At 35.6% G+C, this 13,339-nt stretch overlaps 1 pseudogene; it reads left to right on the forward strand.

Annotated features, from left to right (window-relative positions):
* Positions 1-7: 7 nt before the first annotated feature.
* Positions 8-5,423, forward strand: LOC120008682 (annotated as a pseudogene).
* The last annotated feature ends 7,916 nt before the right edge of the window (positions 5,424-13,339 follow it).

The raw sequence follows: 13,339 nt of genomic DNA on the forward strand, positions 1-13,339 counted from the left end.
CCAAAATATGTTTTACTTCTTGGGCCTCTTTCATCAATGCCCCAAAACAGTTACTCTTCAAGTGGTCTCTAATCTCTACTCCAGTCATACTCGACAAAGGCGCCACTTCTTCATGGTTGTGGCCATGGCTTGTGCAACTTGTCTCCATTCATTTTCACTATCGTGCGTTCTCTTCCCAGTTCTCTGTCGCCGCACTTTTGGCAGCTTCAATCGTCTGTACTCGAACTTCCCTTCATCCTCCTTGTCGAACCGGCACAAAGCTTATGTGACGGCGGTTCGTGCTCAGCCCAGGGACGGCTTCTCTCCGCGAGAAGACGAAGTAGCTTCTCGTAAGGAAACCATGAACTCGTTACTTGGGATTCGTGTTCCAGGAAACCGGTTTAAATCTATAATTAGCTCTTTATTCAGTTTGATTAACAATTTAAATGAATGATGAAGACCTTACAAGGCTAATTGTTTAGATTATTTGTGTTGAACTGATTAAGGAGAAGAAAATTACTTTCTGAGTATTATTTGACAATTTAACAATTGAACGTTTCTACCCCGGTAGGTGATGATCTCATTTCGCGGCACCTCTCAAGATTGTCGAATATCCGGATCCTATTCTGAGGGCCAAAAACAAGCGAATTGACACATTTGATGACAAATTGAAGAAGTTAGCTGATGAGATGTTCGATGTTATGTACAAGTAACTCTCATGTCTGTGTTTTATAATATGTAGCTTAAATGTTTAGATGTCCCTCAATATTGCAACCTGTAGAGTTGTCCATTAGTGTCTATCTTTTGTCATCATAGTTTATAGATATCAGTATAATTGAGAAGGAAAATGTATTTTACGGGACAAGTTAAATCAACAAAATTCAAAAACATATATTATTGGTTATGGGTGCTACTTCTTTGGACTTCAATTTTGTTCCTTTTCTTTCTTGATCTTTCTCTATAGTCAGAAAATATTTGGAAAACTGAAGTTCAGTATTTTGTATGCTATTTTTTTAAAATGATAATTTTGCATCCCAGTTTATCCTTGGAACTTCACTACCTTGGGATTAATGATTGATGACTAGACTCTTTCCGTAGCTAGAAGCTTATTAAGAATCCTTGCTATCTACCGGAGTGTGAACAATTCTTGATGGCTTCCTTTTTAACAGAACTGACGGTATTGGCCTCGCAGCTCCCCAAGTAGGAATTAATGTTCAACTTATGGTATTCAATCCAGTTGGTGAGCGTGGTGAAGGAGAGGAAATCGTTCTGGTTAATCCAAGAGTTAATAAATATTCGAAGAAAACACTGCTCTACAATGAAGGTTGCCTGTCTTTTCCTGGGATCTATGCTGATGTGGAGGTATTTATAAATTCTGATTCTTGTCTCATTCTCTCTCTTGTTGAGTCTCATTCAAAGCACCCTGCAGAAATGTCACTTTGTGTTTGCACATCTCTTTGTTGTGTGCTAGATGTTGTTCTCTAATCACATCGATGATGCATTATGGACTTTCTATGTATTATAAATGACTTGTGGGCAAATTTAGATGATGAAAAAGAAGAGCTGGGAGGGTTTATACTGACTTGATCTTTTAGAACACATTGATCCCAATCTGGACTTGAATTGAACTCACTGCTGGACCTGTGCCTTCGCCTTCCAGAGTCTTTTTCCAATTTTTCTCATTAGCTTCTTTCCTGTTTCTTATTTACTCTGTATAAAATTGACTTTCTGTCTTGTGGATACATTTATATGCTTTATGTTGAGTGTTGACTCATAAGATTGATCCACATGATCAAACTAAGTGTTGTATTGCTGCTAAGTTTGGTTTGGAACAACATGAGTGGATTTCCAAGGAAGAAAGAGAACCTTATGGTGTGGGAGTGCTGCAAACAATGAGTTAGAGGTGACTAGGCCGACACTCTCTCTTTACTTTTATGGCAGGCAGTTGAAGTTTGGTTTTTGGCACATATCACTAAAGCGGGTCAGCTCCATTTATAGTCCAATTCCCTAAAACAGCTGAGTTGATGAGGAACAGAAAAATCTAGAGTCCATTCAAAAACAACAAAATCAAGAGTGGTTTTAGGTTAAAAAAATTTGGAATGTCTTTTTAACTAGAGAAGCTATGGATGAGGAATTGGAGATTTTCCTAAAGGAAGAATCTTGAAACAAGGATTTCTGAAGTTAAAGCATATTATATCGCACTTTTGATGAAATAGGGGGCTGCAAGTTCGAGTACCATGTAGGGGATTAGGAGGGAATGTAAGATAGGCAGGCCATGGTACCTGTTTTTATTTATCATAATATTCAGAAAATGGAAAGATCTATAGTGAATAGGTTTTTGTTCTTGAAAATCGGCAGGGTAGTGGGTAAGTTAAATCCTTTTTCATTGTACTCAGATTGGTAAGTTAAATGTTATGGGGTGTCAGAGGTGGTGGCTGGTTAAGTTGAAATGAAGCTTGTTGCTTGGACATTCGAACAAATGAATAAGAAAAGGAAATAAGAAATTCTTTTGAACAGCAAGAGAAAGAAAAGGAAGAAGAAATTTGTAGGTTTGATCCTCTTTACCATTGGGTGCATGAGCTGGAAGGAGAGGTGATAGAAGAACTCTTACTATGTGGAGTGGACTCTTTCCCTTGGCCGTTTAGGGATGGCTAAACGCTATTCATTTTGGGAATATAAACCGTGTTGATATAAATGGGGGTATCTTCTGGATGTAATTGACTTGGTGTCCAATAGAAGATTTGTAATTGGTAAGCACCCCCTTGGCGCCCTTTCTAATAAAGTTTACCATTCAAAAGGTGGGAAATATTTGCTGCTTATTGGCTTCGTTAGTGTTAGTTAAAATGTTAAATGGTTGTCCTCAACTCCATTTTTCCTGTGGTGCCCAGAATTGTCCAACTACTATTGACAGCGAAGTAATGATTGTATATAACAAATGCAGCAGAAGACAAGTTCTTTTCTCTTAGTTTTGTATTTGTATTTGGGTTTCGCAGTTTTATCTTGGTTGCTGCAGTGTGATCTTTACACCACTCTAGAATTTATCTCATTTTTCATTTGCAGAGACCAGAAACTGTTAAGATTGATGCATGGGACATTAATGGGGATAGATTTACAGTCAATTTGTCAGGCCTTCCTGCACGTGTCTTTCAGCATGAATATGACCATTTGCAGGTGCTTTCTCCAACATAAAAGTGGTCACTATTTTTTCCTGCTTTAATGATAGGGGATCTAACTATTAATATGTTTATGAAAGGATTATATATATATAGCTTGAAAGTTGGATTTCAAGCAGCAAAATTTGTTCCGTTTTGAATAAAATCTATATTATGTCTTGGATTATTGGATTGAGTGGAATAGGAAGTTATGAAGAATAGGTTATAATAAGCTCTTATAAATTTTGAATTTTAGTATACTTTTGTAAAATAAGATGTAGGTGCAATATCAATAATCATCACTTGTGTGCGAATGATTCCAACAATGCAAGCCAAATGTTTGATTTTCCACCCTACCTTCAGAGGTGTATCCTCTAGAAATAAGCAAAGTATGGCACTTCATTTCTCCGTGCAATCTTTCTTAGTCTCTTTTATATATAATACTTAAAAGCTAAATCTTTTAGAGCTTATATATCGCGCCACGTGGTGGTAGCCGATAATACAATTTTTTACTGAAAAAAATAAAAATATATATAGTTTGTATGATAATTGTATTTTGACTCTATAAACATAATATGGTAAGACTAACTTGATTATAATTTATTACTATAATATATGTATTAAAAAAATTAATCTTGTATACAGTATTTATTAAAACTCAAATTTTGTATTTTTGTTGGCATTTGCTGCACATTTCACAGCCTCCAGACTAATGAAATTTAATAGCCGTACACTTTCTGCACAATAAATTATGCATAAGTCTGTCACCTATCAGAAACTTAGTTTGGTTTTGCTTATCAAATAGAGCAATGTGTTAGTTATATTGTGTCTAATGCTAGAAAAATCAAAAGTTGTGCCTGGCCATGGGCTTTGAGTTCAGTTGGCGAGGCCTGAAGGTATAGCCTATGATCCCATCCCGCTTATCTTATGAAATTGATAGTTAGTGTTGAGGAGCACTGGCTGCCCAAGGAGTTTTGAATCTCCCATCTCTGTTAAACAACCAAAAAGAAAATTTGTAATTGTCAATGCTATGGTGGAAAAAGATCGGATTAAAGCTTCCAACTAACATTAAACTAAGTCGTCATTTTCTATAAGTGCTCAAGTAGCTGATGTTTTATTATTGTTATTATAAATCATGGATATTCGCCTTGCTAAGTTGTCTACTTACCTTATGGATTTCAGGGGATTCTGTTCTTCGATAGAATGTCAGAACAAGTGCTTGACAGTATTCGGACAGAGCTACAGGTGGGTACATGCATAGTTAATGGTTTAAAATGATACTAGTGGTTTGTGGGTGCTTGCTAGTATCCAGGGTATACTCTGCAGGGGTGGGTCCAATGTGGCTCTTCCTTTGGGAGGTTCCAGTCCACGGTTATCATGCTCAATAGTCCCACAAAGAAAATACTCCTTCCTTTCTTAAATAAAAATTTGGCCTTGTGCCCAAGAACAACCAAATTAAACTTCTGCATTGTACAGCAAACCAGTGCTAAGCTATTGGGTGCTTGCATTCAGCAGCTTAATAGGCTGTAAAAGATACTCTCCAAGTGTCACAACCTTAAATTATATGTGAACTATTGCCTTAGCACTCTATGCTCCAATGGCAGCTACTATATGCTTATAGTTATCCTCGCACACACTCTCTGGTACCATTTGAGTGCTTAATTGAACTTTGAAACCGGATAATAAATGTGCATCACATTTCAAATAATTTTATCCCGTGACTGAAGATTAAACTGACAACAAACCAATCTTTAGTAACTTTTGTTGCCATAGTTAAAGTGCACTTGCAATTTGCTTTATACAACATCAAATTTTTTTAGAGAATTTGGCTCTGCCATTATTCTTATGGGTGTATATTCTTAGGAAATGTCCTGTGCAAAGAGAATGATGCCTTATGCATTGCATTCACAACGAAATATATTAGCCTATTCTTATTGCTGACCTTGTTGACAGGCTTTAGAAATGAAGTATGAAGAAAAAACTGGTTTGCCAAGCCCTGAAAAGATCGAAACACAAAAACAGAAGAAGGTTGCTACTGGGTTTGGAAAACCAAAAGCACCTGTGCAACTTTCGACTTAGTGATAAGGTTTCACTTAAAAAGTAATATAGTTAGCCATTGCAATGGGATTAAGTTTTGGTGTTAATTTATTTTTATGATTCCGAGCATTAGACACAATGCTGAATTAATTTCTTGAAGAAGCTTTATTTCCGCATTTTGAATATGTAATCAATTGAACATTGTAGTATGTATCAATTCATATCTATTCTACTATCCCCTAATCTGGCAGTGAATTTTCTGTATTAAACTTTCATGTTATTTAATGTTTTATCTTCACAATTTTGTAAAGGAGACTATACTTTGGAATGATTCATGCACCTTGGATAAGAAATACTCTTTGATTGTTTTGTTCACAAATATTCTCGTTTTCTTTGATTGTTTCGTTCTCCACATTTTAAAAATGAAAGGATAAGAAATAATGAAGAAAAGATGAGGAGAGAGAAGGGATAAGAAATACAGAATCTAACGTTTTATGCATAAGTCGATTGTGTCTCTTTGAGTTTGAATATTAAATAATATTTCTAAGAAGTGGAATAAAAGTAGAAGTAATTGGATATGCCTGACTTTTCTGTATGTCTTACTAATGAACTGTTGGCATGAACTTCATGCATTTTACACATCTTTAGGAGATCTTTGCATAATTCAACTCTTCATCATTCTGTGCTTGTCAAAATGCATTGACATTCACTTACATATCATCTGTCAGTGATAGTTTACAGTTTTAAAAATTTGGGTTATAAGAAGTTGTCCCTGAGGTCATTCCGAAACATTAGCTATGCAGGATGGCTTGCTGTTTAATGCTTTTACAAAGGTACATTTTCTTGACATGATCTTGTAACTGACTCATTCTGGACATATCACATGTCTTGTTGATAACTTAGATGCTTTGCCAGATTTTTTTTTTTGAGAAGAATGGTTTATCAAATATTTACTTGTTCATATTATATCTTCTCATCAGCAATCAAATGAAAATATTCACGCTTCAGAGAACTACTTGGATTTTATATATATAGCTTGAAAGTTGGATTTCAGGGAGCAAATTTTGTTTCGTTTTGAATAAAATCTATATCATATCTTGGATTATTGGATTGAGTGAAATAGGATGTTATGAAGAATAGGTTATAATAAGCTCTTATGAATTTTGAATTTTAGTATACTTTTGTAAAATAAGATGTAGGTGCAATATCAATAATCTTCACTTGTGTGCGAATGATTCCAACAATGCAAGCCGAATGTTTGATTTTCCACCCTATTTTCAGAGGTGTATCCTCTAGAAATCAGCAAAGTATGGCACTTCATTTCTCCGTTCAATCTTTCTTAGTCTCTTTTATGTACAATACTTAAAAGCTAAATCTTTTAGAGGTTATATATCGCGCCAAGTGGTGGTAGCCGATAATACAAGTTTTTACTGAAAAAATTAAAGTCTATATAGTTTGTATGATAATTGTATTTTGACTCTATAAATATAATGTGGGTGGAAAAAATATCAAGGTGTTTTAATTTGGAAGACTCAGAATCCTTGGACGGGTCTTAGGGGTCAGTTTTATGATCATCTTCTCGACCAAACAGCATGCTTTTATGCTGTTCGCTGTGCTGCAGAGCCCATCCACATCCAGCTTAATCTTGCTTTATATTTTATTGAGGTAAATTGTTCGTGCTATCATATTTAAATTTTAGACTATGAAGGCTTTGATGATGATGATGAAGCATCATATATATACCTGTACAACAGAGCCTCTCTGGATGCATATGTACCTTATTAAAATTTCATTCTGAAAATGGATTGGTTGCATAACAATAACTTGGTGCTTCATATATACCTTAATTTTGGTAGTTTCCAGGTGGATATTTTCTATAGCCATAGTATTTTCGATGAGAGCATATTTGAAAATGTAACTGAAATAGTTTTTCTTTTCACTGTATTGTTACAAATGGTGCATTCAGTTCAATGGATGGAATTTTGCAGATAACTTAAAACTAGAATTTGTCTGTGGTCTAACCAGGTGGTTAATACTACGTCCGAGGAATTATCTAACGTAGCAGTGGAACTGTAGAAGTCTCTGTTTGGGAGCTGGAAGGATCATGTCCATATTACAAAGTCCACGAAAAGATCTCTATCCCACAAAAGATAACAGTACCTATTGTTGAGATGAGGTATCTGAAGTCCAAGAATCCCAAGCCAGTCTACTTTCTTCTCCCCAAACTGTACCATATGTCAGATTATTGTATCTTATCGAGGAACTTTTACTGGTTGCATCTGCCAGGTGGAGATTACAAGCTTTTAGAGCCATTCAGGAAAAGGAGAATACCCCTCAAGATAGCATCAAAGATTCTTATTAGAGGATCCACTTACGAAATTGGAATGTGCGTGCAGAATACATCCAAGAAACCGGATTCACAGGGTTCAAGTGCAACCTATGAGAATAATTACATGCTAGACCCGGAGATGGAGATTTTGATATGACCACGGTAGAACCTGTACATAGTGGAAATGAGGAAAAAAGTGTAGCTGGTTTATTTCAGAGGATCTTCAGACATTTTTCAAAGGAAACTTCCAGATTGGGAGTTGCTGAAATAAATGGAGCAGATGTAGGAGTTGCTTTCTTCCTTCATTTTTCTCTGTGCATGCTGCTAAGACAGACTACAAGCAAGGAGAAGACCCAAGAATTCCCCCTGTTCGTTATTCTGACAACTATTTTTCTCTTGTCCCGGGTGAGGTTATGCCTATCAAAATCTCTTTTGATGTTTCCCTAGGTGTCGCCCCACGCAAAACGCTGAAGAACTGGAATTACAACGGCGTGCATGCAGTCATTTGAGCACCATATATGGATACTCCAGTTTTTGTTTCTTGACCATGCGCCTCTCCGATTCATGATCAAAAGTTTCAGGTTAATTCTCCACACTAGAGGTGGATTGAAACTTCCAGCAGCAGCGAGATGGAAAGTCGGTTTCTATGTGCCTATCTATATTTATTTATTTCTGGCAAATGTGCCTATCATAACGTTGTTAGGTTGTGCATAGCCCCTTATAGGAAAGTACCATCTCTTGTTTTAAGATTGACTGGGTGTCTATGTGATCATACTATATTTTACTTATTTTTATACCTCACTTTACATTTACTTTTGTATCTTTTAATTGAATTAGTCATGGATATTACACATATTTCCTTTCTTTTGATTTTCAGGACATTATGAATAAATGGGTGATAAAGGTCTTATTTTGTATCAAGACATGGACACTTAAAAAGCTATCAAGCCATAAATTCAAGCAAGCCCATAATGGCCGGAGAATGACCGGATGTTGTTAGGGAAGCTTGACCATGAGAGGAGGTAATATTGGACTTAAAAAGATGCCGCATGTGATCAAACAAATATAGAGAAATAAATCAGTGAAGATCGCCAAATGAAGATATACACGGGTCAATGAAGTACAAAAATGGGTTTTTGTGAAAAATAACCCTTGTTAATAAACATTTTTTAAATTTAACCCTTATTTTTAAAACACTTAAATATAACCCTTTTAATAGAGGAAAAGATATTCATATCCTTTCACATCTTTTTATGCATAACCTCTCTCTTGAAACCCTAAAAATGGTTTTCCCTCCTAAAAGCACTCCTCTCCATCTACGAAACCACTCTCTCTCTCTCCCCTTCAAACCCAGTAAAACCGCCCATCTATACATCTTTCATTCAAAATTTGTCACAGATCTAATGAAATCCATATGCCAAAGCTCAAATCTTCAAGGTTGAAGTATCGGGACGTCTAAGCTCCATAAGCTGCCATAGCGATGTCGTCGAAGATGCAAACAAGCCTAAAGTCGGCAACGCAAGCTCTGTATTCGTTCTCGTAGAACATAAAAGTGCTCACCGTCGTCACTAAGTGTCCAACCCTTCGTCTCCTACTTCACCGAGTCTGCATTTTACCGTACAACATTTTGTACTCAAAAATCTTGTCATTTAAGTCGAGAAGGAAGATAACACTAAACTAAGGTTAGTGTAGTGCATTTTATGAGTTACTATACCAGTACAAATATTTCGTTGATAAATGCCTGTTGTTTTCGTTGACGTGAGACAAATTTTTCGTTAGTTACTTCGTTTGTTTTCATTTAACTCAGACAATTTTTCATTGATAAAACATTTATAGGATTGATAATATCACGATTTCAATGAAGGGGGTTTCTCACCCAACATCTTTAACCATGGCTAGATGCATGACGCAGAAGATGGTTCGACCAGTCAAAAAATATAAGGTTGAAGACATAATGAATAGGATGGTTAGACCAGTCGTAAATGGCAGAAAGTTTACACTTATACTTCACCATTCTGGGATTCTTCAATTCTTTCCAGGAAGATCAACTCGTGTAAAGTACGTTGGAGGATTCATAGACGAATTTAATTGTGACCCTTCTTTGATGTCCATGTTTGACATTGAATTGTATCTTGAGGGTTTAGGGTATGAAACATATGATGAGTGCTACTACCAGGTACCAGGTATCAAAGATCTAGAACCTGGACTTTGGATATTGAAGAACAACTGCGATATAAGAATATGATTGCAGCGGTTAATGGATACAAATGTATCAACATCTTTGTTTCCCACAAATATTCAAATGATGAGGAGCCCAAAGCAGATATGGCAGAGGATGTCATATAAACTGTTCAAAAGGCAGCCAATCTCGATGAATAATAGCAACTTTATGGTTATCATATTAGTTCGTTGTTCGGTTTGTAGTTTCGGTATTAGGTTCTGTTAGTGTAGTAAAAACACCAGATAACCCTGTTACTTTTCGTTGAACTTTTTGGTTGAATACTCATTTATTTTGTGATTCAGAAATGGAAGAGGTTAGCATATTGGTTCGTTATTGTGGGTCTTGGGAAAAGGTTGGTCTCAGTTGTGCATATAAAGGTGGGAAGAGTAAGGGCATGATCATTCCAAATGACATTTCCTACAACCAATTATTGGATATGGTGTACGAATTGACCACTATCGATCGTCGGACACATAACATCCAATTGAAGTATATTATCAATGTTCATGGTCCAACTGACCTGTTGAGATTGAAGGTGACAGGGATGTTCATTTTTTTGTATGATGCAACAGCGACAGGAACATACCAGGGATATCTCTATGCATTTCAAACACTGATAGAGAGGTATATGATGATGATACTGAGGTAAATTTTAAGTTAAATGATGATCGATATGATATTGTAGATACAAAATTGTTTTATGAACTCGACATAGTTGGATTCAACCAGAACATTGATGACCGTAACGAACCTGAGATAAATTTATCAAAAGTTAATGCCAATGATCATACAACTGCCCAAAAAAAAATTTCTTATGAGGATAATGTTGGATTTGTCGGTTCTAATTCAATTGGTGCGTCACAAAGCAGTGGTAATATGATCTCACCTGTTGTACATGATGATTCATATGCTGTTTTTGAAAGTCGGAGAAATATTTCCAGACATAAAAGAGCTTGTTTGAAAAGCTATACATGCATGCGCTTCATTTGCACTTCGAATTCAAAGTGGCAAAATTGACAAAAACTATTTTTGTTGTTAGATGCAAAGTAAGTGAATGAAAGTGGTGGTTTCGAGCAACAAGAGTTGAGGACACTTGTTTTTTCGTGATAAAGGTATATTGTGACAAACATTTGTCTTCTTCTTGTTTTGAATTTAATGAAACTCGACAAGCAACAGGTTGGGTTGTGGGGGAATGCATTAAGTCTAAACTATCTATCTTTAGGCCCATAATTTCGTTCTCAATAGAACTGAGCCTCACTGAGATATCATCTATCTTTCCATCCAGTTTATTTTCTAATTCAGCAAGAGTATCCTTGACTATTCCCCTTATCAACGAACTCACAAGCAATCTCATTCAAATGTATCATCTAACTTTTTAACTGAACTGACATCAGAGTCAGCTCTTGGGCTCTGCATGGGTTGCTTCGCTTTCTTTGCCTTCTTTAATACTACTCCAACATTCCCTTCACAATTACATGTGTACTCTTGCTCACTTTCTGAGTGTGTGTTCACCATTTCAATGACTGTAACCTGAAGATGAAAAAAATAATATAAATTAAAACATCTACATTATATTATCAACGTAAATATATACAATACCAACGTAAAAATATACAATACCAATGGAAATACATACAATATCAACGTAAAAATATACAATAGCAACGTAAATATATACAATAACAACATAAAAATATACAATACCAACGTAAATACATATAACACCAACGTAAAAATATACAATACTAACGTAAATACATACAACACAACGTAAAACTATACAATACCAACTTAAAATTCTCAGTAAGAACTAAAACATCTACATTATCAATTATCAACCTAAATGTTGTCATTATATACCAGAAAAATATAATTACCTCCTCTGCCTCCAGTATATCATTGATAGTCTTCGACTTTGGTGCCTTAGTTGATGACCACTTCAACATTCTAGGCAGCAAATTCAGATCAACACAGTTTGTAAAATTGTCTGCAATACTGGGAATAACCTCATATACTCACAGTTGGAAAGCCCAAGGAAAACCTAGTAGATTGTACAACTCATAATCATTCTTCTTAGCCTTAAATTTCTCGGACCTTCCAACAAGACAATTAGTCAGGGACTGTATTGTCTTCTTGTATGACAAAGTTCCCCATGGATACTTGTTGAACAGATCCAGATAATCGAATAGATTCAACAAATCAACATCAATCAACAGCTTAACATCTCTACCTAATAGCACAGACTCAACAAAATATACAAGTGTCAACTTAAAGACATCTTCTGGATCTTGGCACTGCATAAAAGTCCTTTGTAACTCTTGGCATGAAATATGATAACTTCCTTTGAAATACTTATATTGCAAACCCACCCTAGGTTTGCCAAAATTCTCCATCTCTTGCAAATATAATGAGATGTCGGGTAGGGAGTGACACCTCAGTCCCGTTACGAGGTTAAATTCCCTTATTGAAAAAATAGCTTCTTTTCCACCAATAAAAAACACCAACCTCCTTTTTTTTTCAATCCTCTTTTGATTGTATTTGCTTAAAGAGGAGTTGGTGTGCAATCTGTAGAGCCTATTTCATGTTTTTGAGTTGTAAGAACGCCCCAAAACAGGATCCCCTAAACAAAGTAAGCTGATCTTCGTTCAGCTTACTTTTGATATCGCTTTTGGTTTCATACAACTTTGAAAAAGAGAAACCTTCGCACCAAATCTCTCATTCATGGGAATCTTGTAAGCCATTTAATGTCAATTCTGCATGTATATGAAAAGTGTAAAATAAGTTTATCAAACATAAACACAAAACCAAAACAGTTATCAACCTAAAAGTAATACAATTATCAACTAAAAAATAATACAGTTATCAACGAAAAAGTAATACAATTATCAACCTAAATAAAAGCAGTTCTCAACGTAAAAGTAATACAATTATCAACGATAAAAGTACAAACTTTCATGAACAGTACAACACCTTTCTACATGTAATGGAAAACTGATAACAATCAACATGCATACCTTTACCAACGAAACCCAACACCCTATAACATATATGTTACACGCATGACTGTTCCACTAACATCTTCCAAAAATCTCATACATATAAACGAAGGTGTAACACCAACCCATATTTCAGAAACTTATGGAGTACACGGCAATATCAATGAATATTCAAACAAAAATAACTTAAAGAAGCACCGTCAAGCCATGAAATGAGACTAACCTTAGTCTCGTTCGTTGTTGTTGTTCGTTGGTAAAAAACCAGAAGAAATTCCAACAAAGTGGTATGTCTCGGAAGAACGAAGAAGATGAAGATGTGAGAGAAAAATTGTTAACTCACCCGTGTGTGAAGACGAAGAAGATGGAAGGACAAGTAAAACACAAATCGAGACGGTTACTGTTTGTTTTGCAGAGTTTTTGACCGTACAAAGGTAACATTGTCTTTTCACGCGTTAAAAGGGTTAGCTTTTAAAGTTTTAAAAAGAAGGGTTATATTTCAAAATTATTTATTACCGGGATCATTTTTCAATAAAACCCTACAAAAATCAAGGGGAGCTTAGTTGACTTTTAAAGCAAAGATTCAAGTGAAGGAAATATTCGCATGAAGCCGTTGGCAATTAAAAGA

Source organism: Tripterygium wilfordii, chromosome 11 (genome assembly GCF_013401445.1).
Source record: "Tripterygium wilfordii isolate XIE 37 chromosome 11, ASM1340144v1, whole genome shotgun sequence".
Lineage (NCBI taxonomy): Eukaryota > Viridiplantae > Streptophyta > Magnoliopsida > Celastrales > Celastraceae > Tripterygium > Tripterygium wilfordii.